Source organism: Thermothelomyces thermophilus, chromosome 1, assembly GCF_000226095.1.
Source record: "Thermothelomyces thermophilus ATCC 42464 chromosome 1, complete sequence".
Lineage (NCBI taxonomy): Eukaryota > Fungi > Ascomycota > Sordariomycetes > Sordariales > Chaetomiaceae > Thermothelomyces > Thermothelomyces thermophilus.
In genome coordinates this window covers 7,111,134-7,125,138 of record NC_016472.1, presented here as the reverse complement: position 1 = coordinate 7,125,138, position 14,005 = coordinate 7,111,134, and positions in this window count along the sequence as shown.

The window sequence follows — 14,005 nt, the reverse complement described above, 5'->3', positions numbered from 1 at the left end:
GTACTTGTAGTAGCAATAGGGTATCCTAAAGGCCGTTTTCCACTTGTTACCTTCTTTGATCTATATATAGTTATAGGCCGATAGCAAGTCAAGATACGTAAAATATTAGGCTCCTGCTAACTGATCTCGGAGCCGTGAGATTAGCGGTAATAGGTATCGGTTTTTCACGGTCTATTTGTTAAGTTACCGATAGTCAATATATAACCATAGCTTTCCGTCTTTCTTAGGCATAAATAGGATTAGGTAGCCTGCTAGCGATGTCAACAGGCAGATATATCCTCTTCGAAGGTTCTCCTCTAAGTATCGCTTAAGTTCTTTGTTCTATGTCTGGCTCATATAGTAAATCTTAAAGAACTTTAGTCGTACTCCTTCTTTAAGCTTAATCTCGTAATCCTATAGGCTATATTCTAGTAATCCTTCTAGATACTTCGGTTCGAATACTAGGTATCCTTTATATTCCTTCGGTACTTTCCTAGTCTTATCTCGTTTCTCGATTTTCTAATAGTATACGAACTTAGTTCTATCTATAGCGATGCTAGCGATTTCTCCTGTCTCAACCTACTACTCCAGTTACAGTGCTCTACATTCGTCAATGGAGAGAACAGCTATCGGCGGTTCAGCTCGTTCCTCCTGTCGTAACGTTAGTATCGTTATGCCGCTTCTTCTAGAGTCTGTAGTGGTCTGTCTGCCACTATCCGTCTCTTACGGTAGATCCGTAGGATATGCCTTCCCCTAAGCATCGTCTGCTCGCGATCCTTACGTGCTCCCTATCTCGCTAGTCGAATACGACTCTATTTAGGGTCATAGGTAGCTACTAATCTTCTAGCTAATATCTGGGTTATAGTCTTTATACTATGGTAATCCTAATATTATATCTTTATCGTCGCCTATATCTACGATACTAAATACAATTGCTATAGTCTTCCTTACTATAGTAATATCGATCGGTTCGGTCTCCCTATATACCTATTATATTAGAAATAGCCCCTTTGACTATACCATGCTTCCGCTTTATTCTCTAGGGTATCTATAGCTAATTTACAAGCATTAGCGAAATCAGGTTTATCTTTGCTCTACTATCTACTAGTATAAGCATTTCATGCTATTCCCATTATACTATTATCTATAGTCGCTTGTCTTGCCGCCGTCGTCCAAAAATTACGGCGATTTCCTATATTTCTATCGGGAGGTCTCGATATAGTGGTCTCTTACGCCAGTTCCTCCTATACTACACTACCACTCGCTGCTATATAGGTGTTAATGGTTTCTAGGCCCCTCGAAGGGCCCTAACCTATTTCCTAGGTCAGTGCTAACCTCTTTAGTTATTCGGCTAATAGTAGCTTCGTCGATCGTGCTCATTTCTATAAGCCATTAAGTGCTTATAGCTTCCTACCATTAGGTCTGTTCTACTTTTTATCGTGCGTGCCATAGCTTCATCTAGAGCTCCTAGATCTACGATTTCTTTTCGTCTGTATGGTAGAGGCAGTCGTTACTCCGGCACGAGTCCCATATATCTCGTCCAGTTCCGCAGTACCTAGGCTAGGCTTGTCTTAGAACTATTATAATGCCTTCTAGATCGCGGGCTTCGATCTTCCAGAGCAATTCGGCCGCTCTGTTTCCTATATCATAGACCTATTCCACAGGGCGGAGGCTTCCGTCCTCATTTCCTTGTTAGGTCGGCTAGTGATTGTTTTTAAATTTGTCGCGAAAGTAGTATTAGCATTTGTATACCATATACTAGAACCAGGGCACTTGTATATATGCCTTATATCGCGGGTACAGTTGTATAGCGTCGCCTAGAAGGTATTAGAATTCTTTTCCAAATCCTTCCTACTATATATAGACTATAGATACTCTAATGCTAAGGTAGGAGTGTTTCTTCTAATAGCTTTCCTACGTACGCTTATCTTTTCTATAGTTCGTATATATAAACTAGTGCTTAGGGTTCTATACGTCGTAGCTAAGTTACTAATCGTCAGAATACTTAGTATAGCTATCAGGCCTATCGTATATTATAGGCTATTCCCCTTTAATAGTTTCTATAATATATCAGAGTTTCCTTATCTTATCCCTTATCTTATCGCTTTACTAGGCAAGTCAAATCAAGCGTCTATCCCATTTGTATAGTTCCATATTAAGCTAGAAAACTTCGTTATAATACTATTCGATTTGTTCCTAAAGGAATAGAACATTAGGTCCGGGTCTTTCAATTCCTTAGGTGTCGGTTGTCCATGATCTATCCTGCCTCTGCGTGACCGTAAAACCCTACTATCTTAAGGCTAGGAGAATCGAAATTAGTAGTATATACTCTCCCACCGTGTCCCATTCGGCAAGACCTATCTCTAGGTCTACCGTAACTAGTTCGGAGTACGGTGCTTGTTTACCTTCACCATTGTCGTCATGTCCGAGACTATCCGTATTACTGCCCCTGTCTTTGTAGCTTATGGCCGCTACTTCGATGACATCCTTAGTATTTTCGTCGATAGCCGTAATTTCCTTTCTAGGGACTGGTTTCTAGTCTTTCTTTAGGCTTTGACATTCTTATTTGTAGTATCCTTTCTTTCTATAGTTGTAGTAGGTAACGTTAGACTTGTCTTTAGCCGTCTTCTTCTTGTCTTGCTTCTGTGCTACGTCTATATCTATGGCTCCGGGGTGCATCCCGTACGAGGTACTGACGTATACTCGCTTTCTCTTATTATTAGCCTTAACCATGGTTCCGTTTATTTGTCCTCGTTTCTGCTACTTTCGTATATAGAGTCGATCATTGATTTTAATGGCCTATACGATATATTTGTCTAGGGTCTTAGGCTGATCGTACTTATATAGCTTGTCTTTAACCTTTTCCTTTAAGCTATTATAGAATAGTTATATTAATACCTCATTATTAAGCTAAGACTTGAATATGTCCTGTCTAAACTATATGGCGTAGGAGGCTACTAACTTGGTTTATTAGAGATTAGCGAGTCTTTCTTATATATAAATCTTCTTGTCTTTATCGCTAAAAACCTTCTAAAGCTCTTCTTCGAAACGGTCGTAAGATTGGAAGACTGCCTACGTAAACGTATCTTAGTTATCTTTGTCTTCCTTAGTAAGATAATTATTCTATATAGGCTCGAACTATCTAAGTACCTTGCCCTTTAATCTCATAGCTACGTAGAGAACTTTAGCTTTATCGTCTAGAAACTTATCATTATTAAGCTAGAAGTAAGATTAGAGGTTTATTAGGAATCCTACGAGATCTTCCTTAGTTCCTCTATATTTGCTAGGTAGTTCGATCTTAATACGGCTTGCTTTAGCAGTCTCGAGCGCTTCGATTTTAGCGTAGGCCTTGTTAACTAGTTTCTATAAGTACTTTTCGCTATTCTCGAGTTCCTTAATTCAGGCTTAAGTAACTTTATCTCTCTAGTCTAACTCCTAGATTCGCTACTAGAGTTAACCAAGCTAGGTAAGCAGCTATTTGGCTATGACGTTAGTAGCCATATCGATATCAAGGTCAAGGTTACCTCCGTTCTAAACCATGATAGAACAAAGGGAGTAGTAACAACGTGTGACAAACCTAGCTCAGACTTCTTCTGAAAGGGTTCAGACGAAGGTAGATTAAGCGGGACAGGTAGGCAGGTCGTCTAAGGGATTTGGTAAAGCTAAAGGGTTTATAATAACACTTAGAGTTGTCTCTTATAGTAATCTGCAATACTTGGTATAAGTACTATGATTGTGATTGTTATCACTGGTGAACTCCTAGAGTCTACTATAATGAGTGACTATCTATATGTATATATAATCCTGGTGATCACTCCTGATCGCGGTGATCGTAAGTAAGCGTTTGGTGGTGATTACCCTGATTACTGGTGAATATAGTGATTATAATGCTTCCTATGTTGTGATTAGTCCTTCCATTCCTTCGGTTGATTGGTCTGTCCGTGCCGTTAGCCTAGGCGGCATCTACATGTATATTTTCGTGACATATATACGCTTGTCTTTTCTATAGTTTGCGTGTATAAACTAGTATTCTAGGTTCCGTATATTATTATTAAGTTACTAGCTGTTAAGATACTTGGCGTAGCTATCGGGCCTATTATATATTATAGGCTATTCTCCTTTAATAGTTTCTACAATACGTTAGAGTTCCTTTATTTCGTCCCTTATTCTATCGCTCTACTAGGCAAGTCAAATCAAGCGTCTATCTTATTTATATAGTTCCATATTAAGCCAAAAAACTTTATTATAGTACTATTTGATTTGTTCCTAGAGGAATAGGACATTAGGTCCAGGTCTTTTAATTCCTTATATATTAGTTATCTATAATCTATCCTACCTCTATATAACCGTAAAATCCTACTACCTTAAGGCTAGGAGAATCGAAACTGGCGGTACATATTCTCCTGCCATATCCTATTTGGCAAGACCTATCTCTAGGTCTATAGTGACTAGTTTAGAGTATAGTACTTGTTCGTCTTTACTATTGCCATCGTGTCCGAGACTATCTATATTACTACCCCTGTCTTCGTAGCTTATAGCCGCTACTTTAATAACGTCCTTAGTGGTTTCGTCGATAGCTATAATTTCCTTTCTAGGGATTATCTTTTACTCTTTCTTTGGGCTTTGACATTCTTACTTATAGTGCCCTTTCTTTCTATAGTTATAGTAGGTAATATTAGACTTATCTTTAGATGTCTTCTTTTAGTCTTACTTCTACGTTATATCTATATCTATAGCTCTAGGGTATATCTTATACGAGGTACTAATGTACGCTTGCTTTTTCTTGTCGTTAGCCTTGACTATAGCTTCGTTTATTTAACCTTGTTTCTATTACTTTTATATATAGAGTTAATTATCGATTCTAATAGCCTATATAATATATTTATCTAGGGTCTTAGGCTAATCGTACTTATATAGCTTGTCTTTAACCTTTTCCTTAAGCCGTTATAGAATAATTATATTAATGCCTTATCGTTAAGCTAAGACTTAAGTATATCCTATCTAAATTATATAGTATAAGAGGCCATTAACTTAGTCTGTTGGAGATTAGCAAGTCTTTTTTATATATAAATTTTCTTATCTTTGTCGTTAAAAACCTTTTAAAGCTCTTCTTTGAAACGGTCGTAAGATCGGAAGACTGCCTATATAAACGTATCTTAGTCGTCTTCGTCTTCCTTAGTAAGATAGTTATTCTACGTAGGCTCGAACTATCTAAGTGCCTTGCCCTCTAATCTTGTAGCTATATAGAGGACTTTGGCTTTATCGTCTAGAAACTTGTCATCATTGAGCCGGAAGTAAGATTAGAGGTTTATTAGGAATCCTATAAGATCCTCCTTGGTTCCTTTATATTTGCTAGGTAGTTTGATCTTGATATGGCTCGCTTTGGCGGTCTCGAGCGCCTCGATTTTGGCGTAGGCCTTGTTAACTAGCTTCTATAAGTACTTTTCGCTATGCTCGAGTTCTTTAATTTAGGCTTAAGTAGCCTTATCCCTCTAGTCTAACTCCTAGATTTGCTACTAGAGTTAACTAAGCTAAGTAAGTAGCTATTTAGCTATAACGTTAGTAGCTATATTAATATTAAGGTCAAAGTCACCTCCGTTCTAAACCATAATAGAACAAAGGGAGTGATAGCAATATATAACGAACGTAACTTAGACTTCTTCTAAAAGGGTTTAGACGGAGGTAGGTGAAGCAGGATAAGTGTATAGGTCGTCTAAAGAATTTGGTAAAGCTAAAGGGTTTATAATAATACTAGAGTTATCTCCTTACAATGTTAGGGTGATTGCGAGTTATGATTGCTATTACTAGTGAACTCCTAGAGTCTACTATAACGAGTGACTATCTATATGTATATATAATCCTAGTGATCACTCCTAATTATGGTGATTGTGAGTGATTATATGGTGGTGATTACCTTGATTGCTGGTGAGCGTAGTGATCGCTGTGCTTCCTATGTTGTAATTAGTCCTTTCGTTCCTCTGACTTGATTAGCCTGTTTGTGCCGGTGGCTTAGGCGGTATCTATATATATATTTCTGTGATATATTTCTATAGAAGAAATTATAAGGTAAGAAATCCTCTAGTTATATTATAATAATGCTAGAGCTAGGTACTTTGGCCTTAAAAGAAACTTATAAACTTATTTAAAGAAAGTTTAACTAGCAAGGCCTAGTAAGAGATGTTAGACATTAGTGCCGAACCTACTACATTTATTAAACGAATGAGCCAGGACAATATTAAGGTTATAATAGCTTAGAATCCTTACTAATCCCTAATCGACCTTAGTAAGAAATTAGTATAGATATAATTATAGGTTTTCCTATAGTAAATTTTTAAGTAGAGGAAAAGAACGTTATATTTATAGTTATAGACTATTATACTAAGATAAACCGATTCTTTACTATCAATTTAGATATCATAAGTTAATAGCTTACTAAACTAATTTATAAGGAGATTAAACCTAAATATAGTATATTAGAAGGCTATATAAGTAATCGTAGCTCCATATTTACTCTTTAATTTTAGGTAGATCTCTATTACCTAAACCATATTACTAGGAGGCTCTCTATAGTATTTTACCCTTAAACTAATAGCTAAACTAAGTAAAGTAACTAAATACTTATATAATACCTCCGCTATTTTATTATAGTAAACCCTATGATTTAAGTACAAATCCTCCTAGAAGTAAAATTTATATATAATAATACTATTAATATAACTACCAGACTATCCCCTTTTCAAGTATTAATAAGCTATAACCCTATAATTTTATTACGAATCAGAGATAATTTACCTAAAGGGAGGTACTACCCTAATATAATGGAACGAATCGAAAAATTACAAGTATTACAAAAATAACTAGAAGGGCATTAGAAGGAAGCTATCTAAAATTATAAAATTCATTATAACTAAAAGTATTAGAAAAAGGTATTTAGGAAGGGCGACTTTATCCTACTCTTAATCTAGAATCTTAAGTTAAAGATACTAAAAAAATTAACCCTTAAATTTATTAGCCTATTTTAGGTACTTGACCTAGTCGGTTTGCTAGTATATCGGCTAACATTACTTATATAATATACCTAGCTATATAACGTCTTCCCTATTTCTTTACTCGAACTATGATACCTATATAGTCGAAATAAGGCAGAATAAATACCGATGCTAGAACTCGAGGACGATAAAGAATAGGAGGTTAAGGAGGTTTTGGTAAAGTAGGCCGACGATAGGACCTATTAGTTCCTAGTAAAGTAGAAGAGATGGCCCTCTAAATTTAACTAGTAAGTAGATAAAGAAGACATCGCTAATATATAGGGTGAAGTACGTAAGTTTAGGAAGTATACTATGACTATAGAGTACCTATGACATGGTATAGAAAAGTACGAGAGGAGGCTAGGAAAAGGGCGTTTATAGAAAATGCCCGGATATATGTCCTAAGGAAAAGTACACTAGGTAGGGTAGCGTGTTACTATAGTAATACGCCCTAAGACTACGATCGAAGTACTATAGAAAATGCCCGGAGAAGGGCACCCTAGGAGGGGCCTTAAGCTATATCGTAAAGGACTATATTTTAAATCGACATTATATTAAAACTATAGTAAAGAAGGCCTTATTAGGGATACTAAAATTAGTAAAAAAAAATATTTATATTATAGTACTACGAACCGGTAGAGCAAATCTATAATACTAATTTAAGGCTAAAAGGGTATCTACTTTATATGATCAAAAAAAATGAAAATAAGATAAAGTTTTACTACCTTAAAAACCTTATTAAAAGCTACTATAAAAGATAAACTCTAAGTCTACTATATATTTGCCTAGAAATTAGGCCGCCTTACCTTTACTATCTAGGGCTCTTATTATATTATTATTATTATTATTATCATTATTAGTCCTATACTGTTATACTAGTAAGCATGCCGGAGCCTCTCTAGTTATATACAAAGGAAACTATGTCTAATAGGCTGGATAAAAACCTCTGTCCCTCCTCTAACGCCTAATCTAGAATACTAATATACTACAAAGAAAAGGAGAAGTAGCTAGAGTAGCCCTAAAGAGGCCTTCCTTTCTAGTCTAGCCTTCTTACAAGGCAGTATTCCGGGAGCCTCCCTAGGTCTATTAGCTACTATAGAACCCTATGACGAACCCAACTCAGACTTCTTCTAAAAGGGTTCAGACGGAGGTAAATTAAGCGGGACAAGCGTACAGGTCATCTAAGGGATTCGGTAAAGCCAAAGGGTTTACAATAACACTAGAGTTGTCTCTTATAGTAGTTAGCAATACTTGGTATAAGTACTATAATTATAGGTTAGGTTGCTATCATTGGTGAACTCCTAGAGTCTACTATAACGAGTGACTATCTATATATATATATAATCCTAGGATCACTAATAGTCGTGGTGATCCTCTATACTAGCTTACCTAGCTTACATCGTAAGCTAGTGATCCTCTGCTAGGATCATTTCTTGCCAAGTGTGATCCTATCCTAATTAGCCTATCATTCCTACTATCCTATTGGCCTATTAGGGAGGCGGCTTAGGCGGCGTCCTATATATATATTTCCGTAATATAATGCCCTTTCTTTAAGGCTTTCAACCCGAAAGCCTATCTTAGGCCGTTTTAAATAGCGCTAACGTCCTTTTCCACGTATACCTTATAATTTTTTCCTTTTTCCGTATTATTAGTGACTAACAGGATAGTAGATCATATCTCTAAGCATTAATCTTTGAAATCCTAATAGCGTGCCGTGCTTGCTTCTTTTATTAATTCTTCTAGTATAGACGTTATACCGTGTTTATAGTGTTTTAAGCGGAACTTGGCTTGTCGTATAGCGTCAGGCTCTTTTTGCTATAGCGAGTACGTATGTTAGGGTCGTTTTTATAATGGTTCCGACGTAGCGTCTACTTGTTTATAGCCTTATTTATCGCTTTAATGTTTATAGCTAATCTTTTATAGTAATAAAGATTATATCTAAATAAAAATGTATAGAATAAAAAGAGGCCGATACTAAAGAGGCCCTTTTTGTTCTTTAGACTTAACTTTAGATAGCTATCGGTCGATTAGCTCGTCTTCGTCGCTAGAAACGTTTTTTAAAGGAGCGGGGTTCCGAGCTGTTTCGTTAAGGCATATAGTCTCTAGAGGAAATAAAGGCGGAAGAACAGAAGGTATAGGATTCCGAGGCACGTGTTATTAGTGACGTATAGTCCTAGGGTGCTAACGTCCTGTTTGATTAGTCCTCTTTAGGCCTAGATTTGTCGGAGGCTAACTTGGCCATTTTGTCTAAGCTAGTGCCTACGGTTGATCTAGGTTCTAGTAGTAGAACTATTCTAGTTTCTTAAGGCAGTTTAAATTCTTAACTAGTTTCTATAAGTTATCCTCTAGTCTAAAATCGAGCTATTTAACTAAATACTATAGTTCCCTATTAATGATATATAAATCCAGAATTTCTTTAACGTCCTATTCTTTCTCTTTGTCCTCTATTTCGATATTTATAGCGATTTTAGCGTTCTTCGATACTAGTTCGAGAAGTGAAATATAAAAAATGTCTATTTATAGTTATATAGATAATAGTAACAATAGTCAATGGTTAGATATCGAGATTCGTTCTTTGATAACGAAGAATCTGACCTTCTTAAAGTCTAGCTTTATGCTTGGTCGTTTGGTTTATAAGTTTCGTATAATTAGGTAGACTTTGTCTCCCCTCTCTAGGTAAGGTCCCTTGAGCCTATATTTGTCGTAGTAGTTCTTTATTCTAGTTCTGACAAACTTAAGTTCCTTTTTAAGCTTCTTATATAATATATACATTTGTTCCGCTTTAACTACTGCTCTCGGCATTGTAACCTCTAGTCCTTGCCTAAGGTCTGCTTTATATCTATAGTTTGCGAAGAATAGTATAACTTTGGTCGTTTCTGTTAGCATTATATTATAGGTAAGTTATGCTGTTAGTAATAGCATGACCTAGTCATCTTGCTAGTAGTTAACGTAAGAACAGAGGTACTACTTAATAACTTGGTTTAGTCGCTCCGTTTGTCCGTTGGTTTGTAGGTAATATGCCGTTAACAGCTTACTATTAATGCCTAATTATTATATTAACGCTTGCTAGAACTTCGATACAAACTTGGTGTCTCTATCGGTAATCCATTCTTACGGCCAAGCGTATACTAATATGACTTGCCAATAGATTACGTCTACTAGCTGTTCTACTATCTAGGACTCCTTATAGGGAAAGAAGTATGCCTATTTAGTTAGGCGGTCTACTATAGTGAGAATACTGTCGTAGATTACCCCTATAGCCGTGTCCTTAGATTCTAGCAGTTTCGTAATAAAGTCTATTGTAACTAAACTCCATAGTTTGTCAGCTATTAGTAGTAGCTAAAGTAGCCTATACGACTTGTATCGTGCCGTTTTGCTTCGATTGTAGATGTCGTAGCTCCGTAGGACTTCCTTAACTTGTACCGTTAACTATAGAAAGTTATAGTGTTTCTTGACTTGTACGATAGTCTTTGTAACTCCTTTATATCCTCTAAGTTTTAACTCGTAGAGTTCTTGAATCATTTGTAGCTATTGATCTTTATTATAGATATACGCTTTGCCTCGGTACTAGAGTTTCCTATCTTTTTCTTCTACTCCATTAGGTATTACTAATCTAGGTATTACTTAATACTATACCTCGTTAATCCTTTCTTCTCGAAAGATTATATAATATTCTAGGAATAAGTCAAGTAGATTATCTTCTACGGGTATCTACGTTTCGTGATATAGCGTTCCGTCTATTTGTTCCTTGAATAACGGTGGCGTTGTTTCCGTTTATCCTTCTGTATGATCTGTTCGTTGGCTTAAAGCATCCGCTCGTACGTTCTCTTTGCCTTTTTTATAGCAGATCTCAAAATTGAATTCTATAAAGAATTCTGCCTATTATATTTGTTGTCTGTTAAGCTCCTTTATTATCGTAAAGTACTGTAAATTCTTATAATCTATATATACTTATACTAGTTTGATCGTACCGCTAAGGTATAGTTATTATTCCTTAAAAGCTTCGATAATCGTAAGTAGTTCCTTATTATAGATTGGATAATTAAGATATAGTCTATTAAGCTTCTTTAAAAAGAAGGCTATAGGATGTAGCTTCCCTTATTCGTTTCGTTATCCTAACTATCCTCTAATAGCATAGTCTAAAGCGTCCGTTTCTACCTTAAATGGCTTCTTAGGGTCTAATAGCACTAATATTAGATCTTTAGTAATAGCGTCGCGGATCTGCGTAAATACTTACTTATGTTACTCTTCCTATTGGAATTTAGCGTTCTTCTTGGTAAGTTCGTATAAAGGTTGTACGATTGCTCTAAAGTTCCTAATAAACATCCGGTAGAAGTTCGTAAACCCGATGAAACTTTGTACTTCTATAACTGACGTTAGTTATAGCTAATCCTTAATAGCTTCGACCTTTAAAGGTTCTATCTAGATTTGTCTTAGGGATATCTTATATCCTAGAAATACTGTCTTCCTAATGTAGAATTCGCTCTTTTCCTTGTTAACTAATAGCTTGTATACGTATAACGCGTCTAGCACTACTCTTACGTGCTTCCGGTGTTCGTCTATTGTCTTAGAGAAGATAAGTATATCGTTAAGATAATATACCGTAAATTTGTCGAGAAAGGGTTAGATAGCTTGATTAATCAGGGCTTAGAACGTTACTAGCGCATTTATAAGTCTAAATAATATAATAAGGTACTCGTAGTGACTATAGGGTGTCCTAAAGGCCGTTTTCCACTTGTTGCCTTCTTTAATCTATATATAGTTATAGGCCGATAGCAAGTTAAGACGTGTAAAATATTAGGCTCCTATTAACTAATCTTAGAGCCGTAAGATTAGCGGTAATAGGTATCGGTTTTTCACGGTCTATTTGTTAAGTTACTAATAGTTAACGTATAACTATAGCTTTCTATCTTTCTTAGGTATAAATAGGATTAGGTAGCCTATTAGCAATGTCGATAGGCAGATATATCCTCTTCAAAGGTTCTCCTCTAAATATCGCTTAAGTTCTTTATTCTATATCTAGCTCGTATAGTAAATCTTAAAGAACTTTAGTTGTATTCCTTCCTTAAGCTTGATCTCGTGATCTTATAGGCCGTGCTCTAGTAATCCTTCTAGATACTTTGGTTCGAATGCTAGGTATCCTTTATATTTCTTTGGTACTTCCCTAGTCTTATCTCGTCTCTTGGCTTTCTAATAGTATACGAACTTGGTTCTATCTATAGCGATGCTAGCGATTTCTCCTATCTTAACCTACTACTCTAGTTATAGTGCTCTATATTTGTTGATAGAGAGAACAGCTATCGGCGGTTTAGCTTGTTCCTCTTATCGTAATATTAGTATTGTTATATTGCTTCTTCTAGAGTCTATAATAGTCTACCTACTACTATTTATCTTTTGTAGTAGATCTATAGGACATGCCTTCCCTTGAGCATTGTCTACTTATAATCCTTATATACTCCCTATCTTACTAGTCAAATACGACTCTGTTTAGGGTTATAAGTAGCTACTATTCTTTTAGCTAATGTCTAGGTCATAATCTTTATACTATAATAACCCTAATATTATATCTTTGTCGTTACCTATATCTATAATGCTAAATATAACTACTATAGTCTTCCCTACTATAGTAATATTAATTAGTTTAGTCTCCCTATATACCTATTACGTCGGAAATAGCCCTTTAACTATACTATGCTTCCACTTTATTCTCTAGGGTATCTATAGCTAATTTACAAGCGTTAGCAAAATCAGGTTTATCTCTGCTCCACTATCTACTAGTACGAGCATTTCATGCTATCTCCATTATGCTATCATCTATAGTCGCTTGTCTTACTACCGTCGTCCAAAGATTACGGCGATTTCCTATGTTTCTGCTAGGAGGTCTTAATATAATAGTTTCTTATGCTAGTTCCTCCTATATTATGCTACTACTTGCTATTATATAGGCGTTAATGGTTTTTAGGCCCCTTAAAGGGCCCTAACCTATTTCCTAGGTTAGTATTAACCTCTTTAGTTATTTGGCTAATGGCGGCTTCGTCAATCGTGCTCATTTCTATAAGCTATTAAGTGCTTATAGCTTCTTACTATTAGGTCCATTTTGCTTTTCGTCGTACGTGCTATAGCTTTATCTGAAGTTCCTAGATCCGCGATTTCTTTTTGTCTACGTAGTAGAGGTAATCGTTACTCTAGTACGAGTCCTATATATCTTGTCCTATTTCATAGTACCTAGGCTAGGCTCGTTTTGGAACTACTATAATGCCTTCTAGATTACGGGCTTCGATCTTCTAGAGCAATTCGGCCGCTCTATTTCCTATATTATAGACCTATTCTACAGGGCAGAGGCTCTTATCCTTATTTCCTTATTAGGTCGGCTAGTGATTGTTTTTAAATTTGTTACAAAAGTGGTATTAGCATTCGTATACCATATACTAAAACCAGGGCACTTATATATATGCCTCGTGTCGAGGGTATAGTCATATAGCGTTACCTAGGAGGTATTAGAACTCTTTCCTAAATCCTTCCTACTATATATAGACTATAGATACTCTAATGCTAAGGTAGGAGTATTTCTTCTAATAGCTTTCCTATATATACTTATCTTTTCCGTGGTTTACGCGTATAAACTAGTACTCGGGGTTCTATATGTCGTAGCTAAGTTACTAGTCGTCAAAATACTCGGTATAGCTATCGGGCCTATTATATATTATAGACTGTTCCCCTCTAATGGTTTCTATAATATATCGGAGTTCCCTTATCTCGTTCCTTATCTTATCGCTCTACTAGGCGAGTCGAATTAGGCGTCTATCCCGTTCGCGTAGTTCCGTGTTAAGCTAGAAAACTTTGTTACGATACCATTGGATTCGTTCCTAGAGGAATAGAACATTAGGTCTAGGTCTTTCGATTCCTTAGGTATCGGTTGTCTACGATCTATCCTGCCTCTATATAACTATAAAACCCCACTACCTCAAGGCTAGGAGAATCGAAATTAGTAGTATATA